The sequence below is a fragment of the Rhinolophus hipposideros genome (genome assembly GCF_964194185.1).
Source record: "Rhinolophus hipposideros genome assembly, chromosome: 1".
Classification (NCBI taxonomy): domain Eukaryota; kingdom Metazoa; phylum Chordata; class Mammalia; order Chiroptera; family Rhinolophidae; genus Rhinolophus; species Rhinolophus hipposideros.
The window spans coordinates 46,218,289-46,227,577 of NC_138047.1; the positions used below are offsets into that span (position 1 = coordinate 46,218,289).

At 37.0% G+C, this 9,289-nt stretch overlaps 1 pseudogene across 1 annotated transcript; it reads right to left on the reverse strand.

The window, feature by feature from the left end:
* Positions 1-2,466: 2,466 nt before the first annotated feature.
* LOC308496155 (DDB1- and CUL4-associated factor 12-like) lies at positions 2,467-3,807 on the reverse strand (annotated as a pseudogene). Its single transcript has one exon. The product of its transcript is annotated as a DDB1- and CUL4-associated factor 12-like (transcript).
* Positions 3,808-9,289: the final 5,482 nt, after the last annotated feature.

Consider the following 9,289-nt stretch of genomic DNA (forward strand, 5'->3'; position numbering starts at 1 on the left):
TATTTATTTAACAATTTGTGTGACATGAACTAAGGATGATTTTACTAAGTCCTTGGAAGCCTTTGAAATATATGAAACAGGAAATATATGTGATTCATTAGAGCTTGGATTTATGTGCCTGATTGAGCTATGGAAAAAAAGACTGGAGTGAGGCAAGGCTGTCACTTGAGGACACGACTGTAAAAGTAGAGACTGGTGTTTGTGGTTTGGACCATAGTGGGCACAGTGGAGATGGAAGGTTTTAGGAATTAATGTGGAGACAGTGAAAACAGGACTTTGCTGATGGATTTTAGGGCTGAGACGAGATAAGAGAAGAATCAAAGTTGATTTTTGGATTCTTTGCAAGAGTAGTGGATGGATAATGATATATTCTATTGGAGATGAGAAAATGGAAGGAGATTGGTGTTTGTTTCTTGTAGAGATACCAAGTGGTTTGTTATATCTTTAAATCATGACCAAATCAGGTCTTGTTTGAGGGGAGAGACAGGGAAGTTGGGATGGGGATTCTCTTTACCAAGTTGTACCAAGACTTCTGCAGCCTCCAGAGAGCATCTGGATGGAGACTTGTTTTAGGGGAGTGGCCACTGGCTAAGCCAATGGGAAGTTGAAGTGGAAGTGATACATACAATGAGATACCACCTCACTACAGTCAAAATGGCTATCATCAATAAATCAACAAACAACAAATGCTAGTGCGGATGTGGAGAAATGGGAATGCTAGTGCACTGTTGGTGGGATTGCAGATTAGTGCAGCCACTATGGAAAACAGTATGGAGGTATCTCAGGAATCTGAAAATGGAACTACCCTATGATCCAGTAATTCCACTCCTAGCCATCTACCCGGAGAAATCCAAGACTCCAATTCAAATATCTGTATGCACTCCTATGTTCATTGCAGCACTTTACACAATAGCCAAGATATGGAAACAACCAAAATGCCCATCAGTAGATGACTGGATTAAGAAGCTGTGGTACATTTATACAATGGAGTATTACGCAGCCATAAAGAAGAAAGAAATCTTATCATTTGCATCAACATGGATGGATCTAGAGAACATTATGTTAAGTGAACTAAGTCAGAAAGAGAAAGACAAGTACCATATGATCTCACTTATATGCGGAATCTAAAGAAAAGAATATGTGAATGAACTAATCAGAGACAGTTTTGGGGACACAAAGAAAAAACCGAGAGTTGTTAGATGGGTGTGTGGGGGGGTTGGGGATAAGGGGAAATGTGAAGGGATTAGGAAGCAGCTGGTAACCACAAGATGGCCTCAGGGTTTTTTGAAAATTAATTTGGGGAACTTATTCAATAATGTTGTAAAGATTTTGTTGGGTATCCGATGGACATGTGTCCTATTTGGGAGACCACCTCAGAGATAATGTGGATGCCTGATCATGGCATTGTACACCAGAAGCTAAACATTAATGAATGCCAACTATAATTTTATATATATAATGTGATGTCTGGGTGTGAGGTCGGAGGGATAATGGATGGGGGGAGGGGGGTTCACAGTGTGAGGGATATAAATGATGAAAGTCTAAGTATTACCTTGTCTTGTACACCTGAAACTAATAAAAAAAAAATATATATATATATATATATATATATATATATATATATATATATATATATATATATATATATATATATAAAAGAAGTGGTCTCACCTAGAGGACACACAGAAGGGAGGACATGTAGGGGATGGATCACTTTGGAGTCCTGGCACAAAAGTCCTCAGGAAATCTGCGCTCCAACTCACAGGGTTTTCCTGGTGATGTTTTCCTTTCTGTTATTGCTTCTTATAATCAGTGTTGTTGGACTTTAAAAAATAAGATAAAGACTAGTCCCAAAGCTGGCTTCTGAATAAAGTTATTTCTTTTATAAATATTGTAATTATAAGTAATCCTCACTCTAGGTAATTTCAGTAACACACAGTATTTAAAGGCACACTAGTACACACACACAGGCACACACAGCACCCAAACTTTCACAGAAATTCTGACAGCACCCACATAATTGCAGAGGAGTTCTATTCAAGAGTGAAGTAAGGGTGAGAATGACTGTCAGCCTTTAAAGAAGCCAGAGAGGGGAGAGTGTTACTTAATATATATATATATATATATATATATATATATATATATATATATATATATATATATATATATATATAATAGAGAGTTAAAAGGCTTGCTGATAAGACACAAAGAAAAGCATAGTAAAGTAAAATTCTGATTACCAAAATGTCAAAAAGAAAAAAAGGGAGAAAAAAACTGGCAAAACCTTCAGATTTCTGTACAGAGCTTCTTCCTGTCAAGTGCCTAAACCATAGGCAAATTCTGGTGTTCCCACTAAAATATGAGAGCTTCACACAATTGGAAAATATCAAAAGAAGAACAAGGAAATAGAGGATGGAAGTTAGTGTAAATCACTGCATTTTGGGAAAAAGTTAGTTGTCATTAACTCTAGAGCCCAGCATAGTTTCCATGGAGTCCTGAAGGGAGGGGACCAACAGCCACACAGAGTTTCATTCCAGAGCAGTCCTAGCAGTGGGTGTAAACAGCATTGGGGAAGAACTCAATGTCTGGAAAGTAACTCCTCCAGGTTTCATCATGATTCAGCCAGCCTTTGTCAGTGGTTAGTTTCAGATTCTCCCCTGCTAGTCTGGATTCGGACCCATAACAAGCTGAGAGTCTCCCTTCCAGGAATCTCTTAGCTTGGACATCATAGAACAGCAAGGAGCCCTGCCCTGTGCCCACAGTGATGATATGCTCATAGGAGCTCACTGACCAGATCCCACTGCCACATTCCCTGGATCAAACAGACTTGTTGTTGTATGATGGCTGCCATGGGTCCAAGAAGGAGATATGAGCTTGGGAACCCATTGCATGTACTGACCATTCACTACCATAAGCCAGACACACGTTCTCATGGTAATATGGCAGTTTGGTGGAAAGGTACCTACAGTGTGTTTTCACCCTTCCAGAGATGAAAGTAACCATCCAGAGACACTGTTCCCAATCCCTTGTTCTTAGTGAAGGCCAGAGTATGGACCTTGCAGTTGACAGGGTTTGGATCCTCCTTGGGGCTTCCCTTTAAGGCCTTGTGAGTGGTGTGATCATACACAGGGAATTGTGACACATTGTAGCTTATATAACTTCCAGTCAACACATCGACTGTCACGTCCCAGATTCCCATAGAACCATCGCATGAGCCAGACACCGCCATGGAGTCATTGATCCATGCAATGAAAGAGATCCAGTCCTTGTGCCCATGATCTCCCCCCGCACGCAGGATGCAGTGCAGGCAGCTGGTAGCAAGATAGCAAGACTGCTGGGGTTGTCCCTTCCGGGAGCTAACAGTGTTCTGGAGGGATTCAGCTCGATGGCATGGATACCACAGCCCTGCGGGGTCACACCTCCAGGATCCCAGTCCTTCAGAATGGAAATCTGGGTAATCTGGCTTGTCTGGACATCCACTACAAAAAGCGCATTGCATTTTGTGTCTCACACCACTAGCCTAAGATTCAGCCACTGAAATTCAACCCTTTATGAAGGGTCCCTAGGTGAAGCTCTCTCTCCTTCAGGAGCCCGGGAAGTTGCCATCTGCATAACCACATGACACTGGAGAGGAGCTGGTTTCATTCTGTAGCCTGACTTCCTGGTTCTTCAGGTAGTATACTTTAGGTCTCTTCACTGGTGGGAGTGTAGGGAGTGATCCCAGCCAAACTGAGGGTCCTGAGCATCACTCTTTAGTCCGGGCTAGGCTGGCACTTTCCGCTTCCTGCTAACTGCTTCCCAGGCCATAGTTGGCAGTGTCACCACAGCCTGCAGCCATGTGGGGCTGGGGAAGCCAGGGGTAGCAGGAAGGCTATACTGGGACCCAGGATGGGCACCTTGGTGTGCCCACCGGGAAGAATGACCGGGACCCGAGGCAGCAGTAGAAAAAGGGGAAGAAGGTAGAAGGGAAGTAGGGATGGAAGACCAGGGCTGGGAAAGGGAAACAGAAGGGGAAAGGAAGGCAGGAATGAATAGCTTTCCGATGATCGAGTCTACAAATTTAATTTCTTTTTACACCTTTCACGTTGTTTATCTATCTACATTTTAATAATTTGCACAAGTGTTTGTATTGATCTAGTTAACGAACTGAAAGTCCAAAGTCTAATAAAGGATACAGAATATAGCCATTAAACATCTAGGAAAGAGAGTTAGATAAATTTTAAAATATATGCAGGGCCTGTTCTTGGAGCATATTTCAGTAGCAACTGACCAGTATCAGAAATTAAAGAAGACTACAGGGAGGAAAGAGAGATGCCAGTGAAACAAGCATTACTCACAATAGTATTTAGGAGAGCTTTCCACTGTAAAAATAGAATAAAATGAAGTAAATTATATAAAGATTTTCCATTGTGTGACTTGGCAATTAAGTCACCTGGTTTCCTATATCAGAGTGGGCTGCTTTTCAGTCTTTATTACTGATTATTTTTATCAAGTTCACAGAAAACTGAAATGCCTTAAAGCTAGGGGATAGGTCCTTTTTTCTTCTTTATTTTTATTATTTACTTTGACTTATGGCTTGTATTTACCCATTATGTTGAGGATTTTATAGTTTCTGTTCCCTGACCAGATTTCTCTTTTCCTCTGAGCTCATGGTTTAAAGATATAACAAACCACTTGGTATCTCTACTAGAAACAAACACCGATGTCCTTCCACTTTTCTCATCCCCAGTAAAAGTATTCTTGCCAAGAATTCAGCAATCAACTTTGATTATTCTTTTATCACATCTCAGCCCTAAAATTCATCACCAAAGTCCTGTTTTCACAGCCTCCACATTAGTTTCTAAAGCCTCCCACCTCCACTGTGCCTGCTACGGTCCAAACAACAAACACCAGTCTCTACTTTTGCAACTGTCCTCAAGTGACAGTCTTGCCTCATTCCAGTCTTTTTCTCCATAGCTCAATCAGGGACATAAATCCAAACTCCAATGAAATGCATGTATCTTCTGTTTTATATATTTCAATGGCTTCCAAGGATCTAGTAAAAACATCCTTAGTTCATGTCACGCAAATAGTTAAGTACATAATAATCAGGATTTTGGTGAGGAGAGACCACATTCAACAGAATTATTGCAAGAATGGGAAAGAGATTATTGTAAAAGGGAAAGATGGACTTTTGCAAGAGGGGGAAAGCTCTGAACATGAGATCTGCAAATGTCTCAGATGTCAGGCAGGAAAAGATTTTTCTTTTGTAAGGAGGAGTGAATAAGATCTGAAAGAACTTGGTGTAGGAAAGTAGGATGAATGGTTGGATGGATATAATCAAACAGTAGATTAGAAAACGTTTTACCTTGAAATCAACTTATCTCAGGAGGGATTGACACTGAAGATATGTCAAAGTTCAGGGATTTGGGAGAAGAAAGAAGCTTAAATAAAGTTTCATCAAGTTAATGGACATTTTATTCTGATTGACCAGTGCATATACATAGTTCAGCTATTTATGAAGAATGGGAATTCTTCATAAACACTAACCAAGAGTTAGTGTCTGGCCTTGTCATCTGTCTTTACTAAATCACATGGGAAAGGGTTTTTCTTAGCTGAAAGCAGGATCCAGGAACACAAAAGGTTTGGAAGATTTTCCAGCCTTACGGAGCTCAGGAAATTTTCAACACTGTCAATATTGAGGTGTTATCAGTTTGGCTTTGTACATCTTTCCAGCCTCATTTTGTACCATTCTCCTCATTTAATGTGCTTTAATCAAAAATCTCCCTCCAGTTCTTAAATACACTATCGTCTGACCTTAAGATCTTGTCAATTTGTCATCTTCTTGTCTTCTGATTCATTAAAGTTTAAAACTAGGTTATTTATATAAGGCCTTTTTTATTAATTAGCAATAATCGCGCCTCAGATAAACCTCATTGTCTACGATACTGCCACTGCGCAAAGCTTTTTTTTTTTTAAATGTAGGCATTTGTACCTATAAAATTTCCTCTGATGCTGCTTTGATTATATCCCATAAGATTTGAAATGTTGAGTTTTCCTCTTCATTCATCTCCAAGACCTAATACATAGTCTATCCCAGAATGATTCTTGTGCACTTAAAAAAAAAAAATGTATTTCTCTTGTTGGGTAGATTGTTTAGCCCTGTTAGATATAGTTGGTTTATATATTTGGTTTATAATATTGTTCAAATTCTCTATTTCCTTATTGAGCTGAAGACAAGGTGGTCTATCAGTTGCTGAAAGTGAGGTATTGAAGTCTCCAACTACCTTACTATGGTAGAACTGTTTAGTTCTTTCTTCAGGTCTGTTAATGTTTGTTTCATATATATGGAGACTATGTTGTTTTGTTTATACTATATCATTGTTTTAGCTTCTTGATGAATTGACACTTTGCAATATATAATGCTCTTTTTTGTTTTTTCTAAAATTTTTTTCACTTTAAGTTTGCTTTGTCTGATATTAGTGTATCTACATCATCTCGCTTTTGATGATTATTTTCATGGAATATTTTTTTCATCCTTTTACTTTAAACCTATTTGTGTCTTTATACCTAAAGTGAGTGTCTTGTAAACAGGATATATAGGTCGGTCATTTTTTTTTATCCTTTCAGCCAATCTCTGTCTTTTAATGGTAAATTTAATCTATTTTTAGTAAATTAATTACTGATAATGACTGACATTTTGCTGTTTGTTTTCTCTGTACTTTTTCTATAGGTTTGTTTCTCAATTTTTCCTTCTATTATGCTTGATTTTATTTTATTGTACCATTTTGATTTCATCTTCATTTATTTTTCTGTATTCCTTTGATTCTTGGTTATTACTATGGGGATTACAGTTACTATCCTAGATTTATACTGATATCATCTATAATAATAAAAATAACTTTAATAGAATATATTAATTGTGCTCCTTCCCTTTCTGCTCTCCTTCTTAAAGTTCTTATTGCCACAACTCACAATTTGTGTTACTGTCACAAATTATATTTATATATTGTGTTCCCATTAACATAGGTTGACTTTTATTATTTTATGCATTTTAAATCATATAGGAAACACAAAGGGGTTAAAAGCCAAAAGTACAACAATGTTATTTTTTATATTAAACTGTGTACTTACCTTTACTAGAGATCTTTAGTTCTTTAGAGGGTTTTGAGCTATCACTTAGTTCCCTTTTCTTTTAGCCCAAAGGACTCAATTTAACATTCTTATAGGGAATATCCAGTAGCAGCAAATTAAGCTTTTTTTTTTTTTTTTTTTTTTTTTTTTTCTCAATCTGGGAATGTCTTGTTTTCTCCATATTGGTATGATAATTTTGCTTAATATAGAATTTATTGGTTTACAGATTTTACTTTCAGAACTTAAAATATGTTCCCCTGCCTTCTGGTCTCCATGGTTTAAAATGAAAACTAAGTTGCTAATTTTATTGAGAATTTCTTGCTCATCATGAGTCACTTTTCTCTTGCCATTTCAAGATTTTTATTTTGCCTTTTATCCTTGGACAGTTTTATTATAGTCTGTCACAGCGTGGATTCGTTTGATTTAATCTTGCTTGAATTTCCTTGATTTGAATATGCAGATTCATATTTTTCATCAAATTTAGGAACTTTTGGGACATTATTTCTTCAAATATTTTTCTGCCACTGTCTCTTGCCTTCTTATGAAACTTTAATGAGGAATATATTGGTGTGTATGAAGCTGTTCCCTGGTTCCCTTAGGCTCTGTTCCTTTTTCTTCATTCTTTTCCTTGCTGCTTTGGGGACTATGTAATTTAAATTGCCCTGTCTTTGAATTTGCTAATTGTTTCTTCAACCTGCTAAAATCTCCCATTAAACCACTCTAAATGAAAATTTCAGCTACTACACTTTTCAGCTCCAGAATTTCCATTTGGTTTATTTCTATAATTTCTATCTTTGTTATTGATATTCCCTATTTGTTCATATATCATTCTCTTGATTTCTTTTAATTCTTTGTACATCATTTCCTTTAGCCCCCTGAGCATATTTAAGATAGTTAATTTAAACCCTTTCTCTAGTATGTCCAATATCTTGGCTTCCCCGGGGATATTTTCTGTTATCTTTTTAACCTGTATCTGGACTGTGTTATTCTGTTTTTTTGTATAGTTTTATTTTTTTTTCTTGTTGTTGAGAACTGGGCATTTTGAATAATATAACATGGTAACTCCAGAAATCACATTCTCCCCCTTAACCAGGTATTGTACATGTTACTAAGAGTTCCAGTAGTCTGTTTGTTTACTGACTTTTCCAAACTGTTTCTGCAAGGGTTACATTTTTTTGTATGGTTCTTGGTCTCTCTTCTGTTATCTCTGTAGTCAACCAATAACCTGACAGATTTCCTTGATTACCCTGTGTAAAGAAAAAGAGAGATAGAGGGAGAGGGAGAGGGAGGGAGATAGAGAAGAAAATTGTTCTCTTTTTAAATTCCCTCTAACAGGTGACTCTAGGGTAGCTATGGTAATCTGAGGGTATAGAAACAATGGCCATTTTCAGCACTGGCCTCTCACTGAACTACCAGGCCAATCAAAACACACAACCTTGATCCTTGGAGGATAAGGTCCTTATTGCCCAACTGGCATCAGCAAGCCACACCAGGAATGGCGGCCGATATCCTCATGGCAACCTGTCATGGATCTGGAGCCTTAAGGATGGTAGATACTACATTAAATACTGAAATTAACCAAAATTTACCAGCTTCTTTCTTCATCAAAAAGAAACCACTCCCTTGATGGTGCAAGTATTTGAATGGACTCTAGGGTTCCAGAATAGTTGACTCTGATAATTCTTGCCAGCTAAATTGTTGCTTTCATTAAGGGAGTGATTTCTAGAACTTCCTACTTTGCCATCATCGATTTGGTATTTTGCAGTATTTATGTAGTACTTTCATTAATATATGATAAGAAAATGGTAATATTATATTTGGTATTTTAGAAAAAATGAACTGATTTTAAAATAAATACACTTATTTTTAAATTGGCAATATATATTAAGATAAAACGACAAATAGCCAAGTGGTATTAACAGCTAGATATTTTTCAACATGAGAACTAGTTGCCGAGTAAGTGTTTCAGCATTAAAGTGCTAAAAATTATAAGTTTATAGTCTTTATAAACATTTTTGTTTTTGTGAAAAATAGATAAGTTTATTTTCTTGTCTCAGATACCTCTTCCCCCATTAATTCTTATTTTCAAATCTGTTACTAAATCACTATTAAAAGGTATTTTAGTTTTCATTATTTCTCTATAATTATAAACAAAGTAAATCTCATTTTCATATTG